Genomic DNA, 14,123 nt, shown 5'->3' with positions numbered 1-14,123 from the left:
TGTGTGTGTGGCCAGCTCAGCCCACCAGGGGGCGCGGCTCACTGGCATGTGGTGCTGGGGGATTGAACCGCGGTCCCTGTGCTTTGCCAAGCTTGTTCCGAGTAGGTGCTTTAGACCACTGAGCCATCTCTCCAGCCCGGTACAGAATTATTTTAAAAACAATCAAGAGCTCTTAAAAGATGTTCATGCTTGAACAGGGCTGCTGCTGACTGTGCTCATGTCCCCTCCACTCAGGGTGCTACAGAAAAGCACTGCACTCGGAGGCCCGACAGTTCCATTTTGGTTCCTGCCCACAAGAAGCTAGTAGGTACGGAAATAAAGATACCTTCGAGGAGAAGCACAACCAGAGTAGCATACAGGGTGTTTGGAGGGAGGCAGTTGACGTGGCCTGAGGAATTAGGGGGTAATGCCAAGAGGGGTGGAAGGGCACTGTCAGCACTGGACACAGCACGTGTAAAGGGCCCATTTGGAGAACTGCCAACATGAGCCCAGATGTGCTCTCGCTGCCAATAATACTTCTGCTTCAAGGTTTTTTGCACAGGAATAAAAAAGAGGCCTGGGTTAAGGGGTAAGAGCAGATATGAAGAGGAAGGAAACCTTATTAAAAGGTAGTTTAGGAAGCAAAACAACAAAGCAGAGAAATGTAGTCAGCAATTATTGAACAATATCAGGGGTTTTGTTTTTATTTTTTACATTACTGTCAGTCCTCAAACACCTCTGTATACAGACATTATCATCCCCATTTTATGAAGAAAACACAGAAACTCAACTAGGGGGCGGTTTTTTTTTTTTTTTCCTTTTTGAGGCAGGGTCTCACTATGCAGTTCAGACTGGCCTTGAACTCCCTTTGTATTACCAGGCTGGTCTTTTTTTTTTTTTTTTTTTTTTTTGGTGGAATCGGGGATTGAACTCAGGCTCTTGCGCTTGCCAGGCAAGTGCTTATTCTACTGAGGCATCTCCCCGGCCCCGTTTATAATTTTTTTTTCATGGCACCAGGAATCAAACTCACAACCTTGTGTTTCCCAGGCAGGTGCTTATGCTGCTGGGCCATCTCCCTGGCCACCAGGCTGGTCTTGAATTCCCAATGATCTTCCTGCCTCAGCCTCCTGAGTACTGGGACTACAGGTGTGTGCCACCACATTGAGCTTTGTGGTTATTTTTTATATTACTAATATACTTTATTTTGGGAGGAATAGCTTTAGATAATAGTATGGAATTTCTATATTCTGCCTGCCTGTCTATCTTGTCCTTATTAACATCTTGCATCAGTGTAGTACATTTGTTACAACAAATGAACTACTCTTGATACAGTATGAACTAAAGCCAACAGTTAAAAGTTTGCCTTTTGTTTTACAGTGTTCTGTGGAATTTGATGAACACATTTATGTATCCCTTTTCCTTCTCCACCTGGCATTCACTGATTTTCAGTCTCCATAGTTTTGTGATTTCTACAATGTCACATAGTTGGAATCACACAGTATGTACCCTTTCAAAGTGGCTTATTTCATGTAATTACGCATTTAGGGTTCCTCCAAGTCTTTGTGACTGAATGACTCACTTCTTTTCATTGCTAAGAAGCATTCTTGCTCTTTTTTATTTTATTTATTTTTTTGAGTCAGGATCTCGCCCAGAATAGGCTCCAATTTGTGATCCTCTTGCTTTTGCCTCTCACCTTCTGGAATTACACAGCAGCGTGTGTCACCATATTGGTTCACATAGTCTTTGTGTACATGTAGGTTTGAACCCAGTTGGGTAAATACCTTGGAAGGTAGTTGCCACAATATCCAGTGAGACCACGTTTAACTTCGGAAAACACTGCCAATGAGTAAGAATTCCAGTCACGCTGCCATCTTGCTGGCACTTAATTTTTTTTGGCCATTATAATAGGTGTGTGGTAGTATTTCATCGTTGTTTTAACTTGTACTTCCTGCTGACATACGATGTCAGCACTTTTTCATGTGCCTGTCACCTGGAAATCTTTTTTTTTTTTTTTGAGGGGGGCAGGTGTCTGGATCTTTTGCCCATTTTAAAATTGGATTGTTTACTCATTGTTGAGTTTTGAGATTTCTTAGAGTTCTTCATATATCGTGGATACAAATTCTTCATGAGCTATGTGTTTCACAAATGTTCCCCCAGTCTGTAGCTGTTTTTTTCTCTTAGCAGTGCCTTTCAAGGAGTACAGGTTTTAAATTTTTGGTACCAGGAATTGAACTCAGGACCTTGTGTTTGCCAGGCAGGTGCTGTGCTGCTAATCTGGTTTGGTTTTATATTTTGATAAAAATCAATTTTCTTCTTTCCTGGGTTGTGCTTCTAGTTTTATAACTAAAAATAGGTTAAACCCAAGATTCCCCCAAGATTTTCTCCTCTGTTATTTTCTAGAAGTTTCTTTAGTTTTATATTTAACACTTATGCATTAAATTTCTGTTGCTATGACATAATAACTGAGAATAAACACCTTAAGAGAGGAAAGATTGACTTTTTTTCTTGAGGGGGGCAGGTGTATTTCAGCCTCATATTTCAGCCTGTGGTCCTTTGGCTCCATTGTTTCTTGGTCTGATGGAGAACATGTGATGGAGGAAAATGACTCACCTCATGGTGAACAGGAGGCCAGAGAGAGGGAGTGAAGAGCCCAAGAGGTGGCCAGGGACAAAACAGCTTCCTCAAAGTCAAGGCTCCAGTAACTGCTTCAACTAATGTGTCCCCTCTCCAAAAAGCCTATTGCGTGATCAGCTTGTCCCTGGGTGAATCCACTGATGAAGCCAGACCCCTCCAGTCATTTCCCAAAATCCTCACCTCTGAACACAGGAGCCTTTTGGGGGCTTTTAAAAATACAAACAAAAGCTCCACATGGCCCACTGGCCTGCCCCCAGGCACGCTGAGCTGGTGATGGAATCTGGGCGTGGTGGCGCATGCCTATAATCCCATCACTTGGAAGGCAGAAATCAGGAGGATCACTACGAGTCTGGGCTATGTAGTGAGATCCTGCACAACAAACAAACAAACAAACAAAACTAAAAACAAACAATAATAATTCTGGTCAACTTAGGTTTTATTTCAGGTTAATTTTTGTGAAACACGTGATTTATTTGTGTCCATGGACTGTCCAAGTGTTCTAGTACCATTAGTTGAAAACCTGTCATTTTCCTATGGAATTGTCTTTGTTCATTTGTTAAAAGATCAATATTTGAGTGGGGTATTTGTGTGGGTCTGCTTCTGGGTTCTCTATCCTACTCTTCTGATCTACTGTATTGGCTTATTCTCCTGCCAATACTTTGCTATCTTGATTTCTGTAGCTCTCAGAAAATTATTCTTTATTGGTATTGTTGGCTATTCTTGATCTTTTTCCTTTCTATATAAACTTTAAATTTGTTGATAGCCATAAAATAATCTGGGATTTTACATCAAAGGTACAGAACAAGTTGAAAAGAACAAAATACCTTCAGTCTTTACATCAGAACATGGAATACCTCTCCATATATCTACATTTCTTTTGTTAGTTATGTAGTTTTCTTCAAATATGTGTAGACACACAGACACACACAATGTCGGATTTCTCCCCTAAATATTGGTTTCTCTTCTCTTTTTCTTTCTCCTCTTCCCTTCCTTTCCCTCCATTCCACTCTTCTCTGCTCTCTTCTCTATCCTTCCTTCCTTCCCTCTCTCTCCTTCCCTGTTGCTCTTCTTTGGTGCTGATGTAAATGACATATTTTTAATTCTGTGCATTTCTGGCACATAGGAAATCAACTGCCTTATGTATATTAACCTTGTATCCTGCAGCCTTGCTCTAATCAGTCATTAGTTCCAGAAGTATTTGCCAATCTTTGATATTTACTATGCAGATAATTATGTCATTTGTGAACAGAGCCAGTTTTATTTCTTCCTTCTCAATGTGTATGGCTTTTATTTTCTTGTCTGACTGAATGCACTAGGACTTTCAATATGATGCTGGAATGAGTGGTATGAAGTGATATGCTCCCTTTCTTCCTCATCTTAGGGGAAAAGCATCTAGTTATCATCATGAGCATGAGTTAGCTAACAGGATATTGGATTTGTCAAATGTTCTATGTACATTATAGATATAAGCATAGGTTCTGTTCCTCATCCTGTTGATGTGCTTGAATATATTACTTGATTTTCAAATGTTGAACTAGCTTTGCATACTTGGTTGTGGTATATATTTATAAACTGTTGAAATCAATTTGCTAACATTTTGTTGAGAATATCTGCAATGTATTCATGAGAGATATTGATACATACTTTTCCTTTCTTCTAATGTCTATCTGATTTTAGTTTTGGGTGAGCCTGGTTCACAGAAAGAACTGGGAAGTGTTCATTCTGCTTTTATTAAATGAGAGAGATGACAAAGAACTATTATTTTCCCTTAAATTTTGATAGACTCCACCCATAAAAACATCAAGGCCTGTTTTATTTTGCAATGTTATTAATTATTGATTCAATTTCTTCTCATTCATTCATTGGCACTAAGGATTAAAGACAGGGGGCACTGAACTGTATTTCCAGCCTCTATACTCCTTAAAAGTTTGAGACAAGGTTTCACTAAATTTTCCTAGGCTGGCTTCAAATTTGTGATCCTTGTGCCTCAGCTTTCTGAGTTGGGATTACAGGTGTGGGCCACGAAGCCCACCCCAATTTAATTTCTTTAGAATACACTCCTACTAAACTATCAATTTCTCCTTAAGTGTTTTGGTAATTTTTTTTTCGTGAAACTGGCCCATTTTATCTAAGTTATCAAATTTATTAGCAGAGGGGTTGTTCACAATGCTCCTCTATGATTTTTTGTGTGTGTGTCCCTGAGTGTCCATATAGGATTGGTAAAAGGCCCTTCACAAGCACATCTCCACCCCTTCTGAATCTTTTTTTTTAATTTTTAGACAGGGTCTTGGCTAACTCACTGAGTTACCCCAGCTGGGCTCAAACTTTTAATCCTCCTGCCCCAGCTTCCCCGAATGCCAGGATTACAGGCATGTGTCACTATCCTAGCTGGGGATAGTGACAATTTTTTTTATCCTATTATTATACTTAATAATATCCTTTTATTAAGTATAAATTGGGGCCAGTGAGATAGCTCAGCTGCCTAAGTGCCTGCTTAGGCAAGCATATGGACAGTACCACACACCGCGCTAGCCCCACCCCTGGGTGCACTGAGCCAGCCACTGAATCTGGATGTGGTGGTGCATACTTGCAACCTCAGCGCTGGGAAGAAAACAGGAGGCTCATTATGAGTTGGAGCTGCATAGTGAAACCCTGTACCAAATACATAATTTTTTTTAAAAAATGTGGATTAGTAGTGATGATCCCTTTTTCATGTCTTTTAAAAAAAAATCATTTATTTATTTATTTAACTTATTTGGTAGAGGGTCTCACTACGCAGGTGGGGCTTGTAGTGATCCCTCTGTTTCAGCCTCTCTAGTGCTTACAGGCGAGCACCACCAAGCCTAGTTTTGGTAGCCGGTATGCGGATCAAACCCAGGTCTTTGCGCTTGATCACCCGGTCCCCCTCATTCATTTCGAATACTAGTAATCTGAACCCTCCATTATCCTGGCTGGTTATCAATTTTATTTGTTCTTTAGAAAACCAGATTTGGGTTTTGATTTTTTTTTTCTATGGATTTCTTATACCATACTGCTACAATACCTCCCTGGATATTCTTTTTCCCTTTCCACTCTTGTCCCTCTCTAATCAAAACTATCTTCCTGAGGTCAGAGCCATCTTCTATAGGTCAAAACTGTTATTTATCTGCTTAAAGCCTTTCACTGTATCTTTTACCCTCAAGATGAAGTTCAAACTTACTGCTTCAAATCATCTCTCAAGCTCCATATGATTTTAAAATTTTAATTGATTTATTATACAGGGTCTTGCTATGTAGTTCAGGTCTGCCTTGAATTTACCATGTAGACCAGGTTTGCCTTGAATTTTCAGTGATCCTCCTACCTCAGCCTCCTGAGCGCTGGGATTTACAAGCATGTATCACCAGGCCTGGCCAAAACTCCATATGCTCTGATTTGTACCCAGCCCTCCAGAGTTACCATGTTCCATTCTCACACTCTTGGAGGTTTAACAGCATAGAAATTATAGGCATTGTGTCTTTATACAAATTTTGTTTCAATTATAGGTAGGGAATAAGTAAGTCAATGGGAAGATCTTGAATTGTCTGAGATTTGAAAAGACCATGAAAGGGGATAGGGATATAGCTCAGCAGCATAAGTGCCTGCCTGGCAAGTGCAAGGTCCCAAGTTCAATCCTTGGTACTGAAAAATAAAAGACCATGAAGGAAACTAAAAAAAAGATTGGTAAACAAAAAGTGATATAAAATGTATTGTTGAAAATAATGCCTAGAGATTTATAGCTCATAATGAAAAAGGTTTTTGTTCTTCAATACTGGGAACTGAACCCAGGGCCTTTGCACTGAGCTATACCCCTAAGCCTTTGTTTTTGAGACTATTTTTCACTAAATCACTAAGATGTTCAGGCTAGACTTGAACTTATGATCCTCCTGTCTCATACCAGAGTACTAGAATTATAGCCACCACACCTAGCTCATGATCAAAGTCTGAAAAAACTTACATTAAAAAGAGTATCCAAATATATTCTTTTCATTATAAAGATATCATAAGGACAATACTTAGATCCAAAACAAAAGCACTCACAATCCTATTCTCCCAATGTAACTACACTATTATAACAGCCTTGAAGACCATACCCCCATGATTCTTGGCCCTCCCACATTAGAAGCATCTTGGAAAACTGTTAAACATAAAGGTATCACAGGGGCCCGGGGTTTGATCCCTGGGCCTGCTGTGCTGGCCCTGCCCCCAGGGCTCACTGAGAGGGCAATTAAGACTGGGCGTGGTGGTGTGCACCTGTGATCCCAGCTCTTGGGAGGCTATAAACAGGTGGATCATTATGAGTCCGATCTAGTAGTGAGACCCTGAACACCCTGTAGACCCTTCCCCAAAATACAAAATAAATAAATAAATAAATAAATAAATAACATAACATAACATAACATAACATAACATAACATAACATAACATAAAGGTATCTAAACAGGATCCCTAGATCCTATAAAATATCAGGTAAAGTCCTAGATATAAGTCATTGCATGACTTTAGATGAACCCTATGTGTAGACACATTTATTCTTGATATCAATCACCTGGGGAAGCAGGAAATTACTCAGACAGGAAATCAAATTTTTTATTAAAGCAGTGGTTCTCAAACTGGCTGCGTATGAGACTTACCTGTAAAGTTCCAAAAATCCCAATGACTTCTAAATCTCTATAGGGTGGGGTGAGGCTGCAGTAATTTTTTAAGCTCCCCAACTGATTCCCACCTGCAGTCAAGGTCAAGACCCAGGGTGTAGAAAGAGACCCAGTGAAATGCAATGTGGAAACTTGACTCTGTACGTCTTGGTCACAATGGTATCAAGATAGCGAGGAGCATATGTCTTCAAACAGTGGGTTTGGACACAGGCTAGCAGTTGTGAAACAAAGAATCTACCAAACTCTGCAATGCTGTGCTTTCCTGTTATAAACCAAGAATGGCCCTGATTCATACCAACTATAGTAGACGTAAAATTTTAGATTTTGACTGCATGATTTCACTAACACGTGCAATGTGGAAAAGCTAATAAAGCACACAGAAGCAGAGAGGAGAATGTTTTACCAAAGGCTGGAAGGGGAGAGATTGTTAATGGGTACAAAGTCACAGCCATGTAAGAGGAAAATCCTGCTTTTTTTTTTTTTTTTTTTTTTTTTTTTTTTTTTTTTTATAATATATTTAGTACAGGGTCTAAAAGTCTACAGGGTCTCATTATGTAGATTGGACTCATAGTGATTCTCCTGTTTTCAGCCTCCCAAGTACTGGGATTATAGGCACACACCACCATGCCTAATCCCAGGGTGCCCTGGGGGGCAGGGCTAGCACGGCAGGCCAGGGATCGAACCCCAGCCACTGTCTCTGCCTAAGCTGGCACTTAAGTCAGCTGAGCTATCTGGCAGGCCCTTCTATCCTGCATTTCAACAGGAACATTTTTGGCTTCCATATGGAAGTAGATATTATGGCTTGCAATACAAATGTTCCCCAAAGCCACTTACTGAAAGCTTAGTCCCAAGATGATGCCACTGTTGGGAGGAGGCAGAAAAAGGTAAAGCCTTCAGGAAGTGGAACCTACTGGAAGAAGTTAGGTCACTGAGGCTAGACCCTTGAGGAGGACACTGGAATCCTGGACTCATCTTTGCTCACTTCCCAGCTGCCACAAGGTGAGTAGACTTGCTCTGTCATACAAACCCTGCCATGATGTTCTGCTTCACAACAGCCAAAGCACTGCCCAAGAAACCTCTGACACAGACAGCTGAAATAAATCTTCCACCTTTTAAGAGTTCTCAGGTATTCTGTGACAGTGATAGCTAGTGGACTAACACAGTAGGCCACAGAAAGCAAGCAGGAAGCAGGGAGATCTGTTGAGAGAGCAATAATGAGGTGGGAGAGGATGGCTATTGGATAGGGTAATGGCCTGCAGGTAAGGAGACCTGGCTGCATCTAGAGCACTGTATTAAGGTAAACCCAATAGGGTCTGTTTGCTGATGATTAGATTTCAGTGTCAAAGAATTGATGTTATAGTCTTAACTCAAGTACCTGGAAGGACAGGGTTACTTTTTTCTGTGGTAGGGAGGATTCTGGAGGTGGAGATGTGGTTCAGTTAACACAGAAGTTAACTGTGAGATGCCTAAAGCATCCAACTAAAGGAAACAAATAGATAAATGAGTCTGGGGTGGAAAAAGAGGGCTTGACATAAATTTAAGTTGTCAGCATATAAATGATATGTAAAACCCTGAAACTAGACGAAGCCACCTAAGCTATTCTTGTGAAGAAGTTACATACCCTCGTATGGCACTGGGCATATAGTTTTAGGTGTACAATAAATCCTTAACCCTGTGCAGCCACAGGGAATCTAGCAGACTGTTTTAGGATTTTGTATTCGTCATCAGCTGTATTTTATTTGCTTGTTTTGTTTGGAGATTGTTTTTGCTACGCTGCCCATGCTGGCCTAGAACTCATGATCCTCATGTCTCAGCCTCCTGCACAACTGTGGTTATAGGTGTGTGACACACTTTCTTCATCTGTGTTCTGACTGCATGTGTTTTTAGAGCTTTCACAATGGTTCTATTTCTTCACACCACTCTGGGGGTGAACAGTTCTTGGCTTAGGCATTTGTATCTCTGTGTCAATTAGACTAAGCAATAAAGCCCCATGCTTTGCACACCTGGTAACTATAAAACACCACATTGTAGCAGCAGACAAGAACTCTTCTAGAGCACAGCACAGCTACCCTTACCCAGACGAAATAGATAAGAATTGCACTGAATTAAATCCATACCTAGAAGGCCCACATTGGCTTGGGAATGTCCCAGCTGAACACCAGGCTCTGGCTCCGTTGAGGCGACCAGATGCCCTTCTCTCCCTAGGCTAAGGTGCACATTCCTGGCTGTTCCTTAGGATTTGTGTGGAGTGTTCTGCTTCCAAATGGGGACAGGACTGACCTGTCACTTTGAATTTCTGTTCAAATATGACTTTCTCAGTGACCATCTTACTTTAATTTGCAATCTCTGGGTATGAATGAGGAAGGAAGAAAATTGAGTCCTGGTCTTATTTTCTGACTACATCTTTCTCAGCTTACCAGACAGTGATGACAGTACAAGATAAACTGCATCTTTTGGCTATTACTACTCTTATTTGCACATTAGAGCAGGAAACTGAGACTTGGTGGTTAAATAATGCTCAAGATTGGGGCAGCAAGATGTAGGGTGGGGCCTTGAAACCCCAGGTCTGACTCCATGGCCTATGTTTCCAACCACCAAAATACACACTGTCTTCCTGAATATCTGCTTTGTGCAGTTAAGAGACAAGTTTTTGAACATCGCTTTTCTGAATTTTCACAGAATGGACAAGCGATCTGATAATGTACATACAGACAGCAGGGATTCTCAGAGGAAACACAAATGAATCTACTTCTTATAATCCATCTACTTACACTACTATATATAATTAAAAGAATATAGTAAAGTTAAAAACATCTATTCCTAAGTTTTTGGAATATCACACGACATAAAGGTATTCTGAAACTATTTTATTAGTTTCAAGAAGAGAAATCACCTTCTCGGGGGAGGAAGTGAGGCTCATGCAGATACAGCTGTATTCCATTGGCGATCAGTGGTTGGCCTGAGGTTGGCATGATGACAAGTTTGAGACCAGACTGGGCAGTTTAGGAACTTAGCAAGACCCTGTCTCAAAATCTAAAAGAAAAATTTAAAAAAGGCTGGGGATGTAGCCCAGTTTGAAGTTCCTGGGTTCAATACCCGCCTCCTGGGCCCACACAAAACTGGAGGTCAGCTCTTCTGCCTCAGTCCGCCATCGAGTGCGTGCTCTCGCCTCCTACCCTCACCATGTCTTCTCACAGGACTTTCAGAATCAAACCATTCCTGACCATGAAGCAAAAGCAGAATCACCCCATTCCTCAGTGGATTCGTATGAAGACAGGTAATAAAATCAGGTACAACTCCTAGGGGAGACACTGGAGGAGGACCAAGCTAGGACTGTAAGGAGTTGCACATGAGCTGCGACACATTTATCCTCTGGGAGGTCACAAGATGATATCCTCTTTTAATCATGGTCCAGACAATGCTGAATATAAGTTTAAAAAAAACAAAAACTGGTAGTCAGCCAGTTACACCTTGTGGAACAAAGCCAAGCTATCACCTATTTTATGTAAGAATCTTATTACAACCCCACGAGTTAAACTCTTCGGGAATGAGGAAAAAAAAAAATCAAAAGAAGCATAATATTTTATGACACAAAATTATATGAAATTAAAATTCCTGTCCATAAAACAAGGGGTATTGTAATACAACCATATCCATTGAACTATGTATTATTGTCTATGAGTCATTTCACATCACAACTGCAGAGCTGAGCAAGTGTAACAAAGACGATAGTCTTCAAACCCTAAAATATTTACTACTTGGCCCTTTTCAGAAAGTTAGCTGACCCCCATTATAATTTCTTCCAGCTTATGTTTGGTTCACTAACAGTGTCTTCAGTTTTGCATACTCTGCTGCTGAGTGTTACTACTCAGTTTTTCTTTTTGGCCATTGTGTTTTTCAGTTCTAAAGGTTCAATGTTTTAAAATCTAATATTTTACTTTTCACGATTCCCTATTCTATGCACATAGTTTCATCTGTTATTTCTTTTAGTATATATAATTGCATTATAAACTGTGTCTAGTTATTGTTTAGACCTAGAAAGTCCTCCAGAAATTTGCCATCTTTAGGTGTGGGGCTTTCAGAAGGTCCCTGGACCATGAGGAGTTAAACTCATCAGAGGACCGAAAAACACTGATACATACATAGCTGCATGCCACTGAAAAGCAGGGCCTGGCTGAAGGGTGGGACACTGGTACCCACAAGAGCAGCTCTTGGGGTCTGGCCCCTTTCTTTAGTCTTTGCTTCCTGGCTGCCATCCTGAGAGCAGCTGTCCTCGCCCAAGCACCTTTTGCCTTGCAGCCAGTGAACCATGGACTGAAAACACGAGACACAATAAACTTCTCCTTGGGCTGGGGATGCAGCTCAGCAGCACAGCGCCTGCCTGGCAAGTACAGAGTCCTGAGTTCAATTCTCTATACAAAACAAACAAACAAATCTCTCCTTCCTTAAGTTGTGGGTGTTGGGTACTGTTTTTTTTCCTGCTAATGAGACAGTAAATAAGACACTGGTAAATCTAATTTGAGAAATCTTTGTGGGTTCTCCTTTCTTGTCTGCTGTTTTCATGGTTCTCATTAATGAGAGCTTGTTTCCTTGTGTATTTAGTTACTTTTTGCTGTGAGCTGCTCATTTCCTTAAAACGTTATCTTGAGTTCACCTCATTCTCTAGATGGGGTTTGCATTTGCCTCTGCCAAGTGCTTGGTGGCACACTGAAGCCTAGAACAGCTTACACTGATCTCAGTAGCCTGAGGTCAACAAGGTCACCTGAATGATGAGAACCCTGGCAATGAGTATCAACTGCTTTTATTTATTAACTACTTATATTAATTCCTAGTCACTCAGAGCCATGGAAATTGTTTCCATAGTCTTGGCCTGAGGCTACAAACTTACTCCTACTTCATCCTTAGACTGAGTCCTTCAAGGGTACAGTTTCATATGGAAAGGGTAAGAAAGGTGGCAAATGTTGGAGATGAATTAATAGAAATGGAGGCTAGATCAAGAAGGTCTAAAATTTAATCAGGGCTTTGGAATAGGAGTAGAAAGAGTAAAGGAACAAAGAATGGAGCAGAGACAATATTTAGGAGAGGATAGCTGAAAATTTTCCAGAGCACGTGAGTTCTTATACTCAAAAAGTTAAATAAATCTCAATCAAGATAAATAAGAAGAAACCCTTACATTTATTATTATTATTTTTTAATGTATTTAGTACAGGGTCTACAGTGTCTCACTACAAAGATCAGACTCAGTGATCCTCCTGTTTTAAGCCTCCAAAGCGCTGGGATTACAGGTGTATGCCACCACACCCAATCTCAAACTCTACCTTAGCACGCCCCTGGGGTAAGGGTGGCACGTTATGCAGGGAATCGAATCCTGGTCCTGATGCCTGCCTAAGCAGGTGATTTTGTCTGCTGAGTTATCTGGCCGGCCCTATACTTGTATTCTTATTCACAGTGTATATACTCCTTTTTTATTCTTCACAAAACTATAGGAAGAGAATGCTAATTGCCTACATTTTTCATAAAGACAAGCCAGAATTCAGAGAGCTAAAATGAGTTATCTAAGTTTATGTCATAGTAGGCAGAAGAGGTAGAATTTGATTCCAAAGATCTAAACTTGGCTCATGAATCCTCTCCACCCCAACAACAACAATTACAAGAGGGAGGGAGGGAAGGAAAGAGAGAGAGAGAAGCAGGATCCTTAAGTTGGCAATTTCGCCCTGGAAGAAGGCAGAAACACTTCTACCCTTCTTTTCTTCGCTACAGAACACTGATGTGGAAAAACCTTTGTATCAACAGTACAGCTCTAGTTCATACCTTATGAGTTAAATTAACCAAGACAAGCCAATTCCACAGACCAAGTTGACTCAGATATTTCATGGAACTGGCCTAGGACACAACAGCAAGCTACTGAACTGCTAATTCCATTCTGTACCACTCAGCTGTCAAGATAGCAAGGGAAACCCTCCTCTTTCTCCTCCTCCCCTGCTGAAGACAGCTTAAGCACTCTAGTTATCATGTCCTCAATAACACATCCTTTGTTATCAATGTGATTCAACTTGGCAATTACTGCATCTCTTCTGTTCTAATGGCATTTCACTTGCTCATGGCTTATATACTTTTTTTTTTTTTCTTTTTGCCCAATGCACTGAATTAAGGGTTTTCTAAGAGGGAAGCCTATGTTTTTTTGGGCACAATCAATTCTTTTCCCCAGATGTTAACATATGGCTGACATCTCTCTACTAGCTGCTAAACAGGGCAGACCATTTTCCCTCATACTTGCCCCTATGATGTACATAGGCTCAGAGAGTTATAGTATAGTGTCTGAACTCACAGTACAATGCACTGTGAAACTAGGCTCTAAGAAATAGGGCCAGATGCCAGATAATTCAGTGGGAAGCCAAATAGCCCCTGGTTCAAGATCTTTTGTATACTTGTGACTATTACCACCTGAAGAAGCATGGATGAAGACTATGCAGGAGAGGAATGGAGACACAATTCTGATTTTCCATGATGTCTGTCCTGGTCAGGATACAGAAAGGTGATCAATGAAAAAGGAGTCATGGACTAGGAGTACTGTACATGCTTGTTATTCCAGCCCTGGAGAGGAGAAGGCAGGAGGATTACTATGAATTTAAAACTGGTCTGTGCTATGGAGTAGGTTTAAGGCGAGCAAGAATCACATAGTGAGACCCTGTCTCAAACAAAACAAAATGTGGCAAGGGAGTTTTAAAAGTACTTAAATGTGACAGACCCAGTCCTAGCCCAGGTCCGGTGAGTGTGTGGAGAGCTTCCTGCTACCCTGCGCCGGCGGGACCAGTCCCAGCCCAGGCGCAGCGTGGGCCG

At 41.0% G+C, this 14,123-nt stretch overlaps 1 protein-coding gene and 1 pseudogene across 2 annotated transcripts in view; one reads left to right on the top strand and one right to left on the bottom strand.

The window, feature by feature from the left end:
* Positions 1–14,123, bottom strand: part of St3gal3 (ST3 beta-galactoside alpha-2,3-sialyltransferase 3) — a 252,926-nt gene that overhangs the window by 102,190 nt on the left and 136,613 nt on the right. The window lies entirely within an intron of this gene.
* On the top strand, positions 10,189–10,622 carry LOC105741167 (annotated as a pseudogene).

Source organism: Octodon degus, unplaced genomic scaffold (genome assembly GCF_000260255.1).
Source record: "Octodon degus isolate 3935 unplaced genomic scaffold, OctDeg1.0 scaffold00315, whole genome shotgun sequence".
NCBI classification, from domain to species: domain Eukaryota; kingdom Metazoa; phylum Chordata; class Mammalia; order Rodentia; family Octodontidae; genus Octodon; species Octodon degus.
This window is presented reverse-complemented; position numbering and strand designations above follow the sequence as displayed.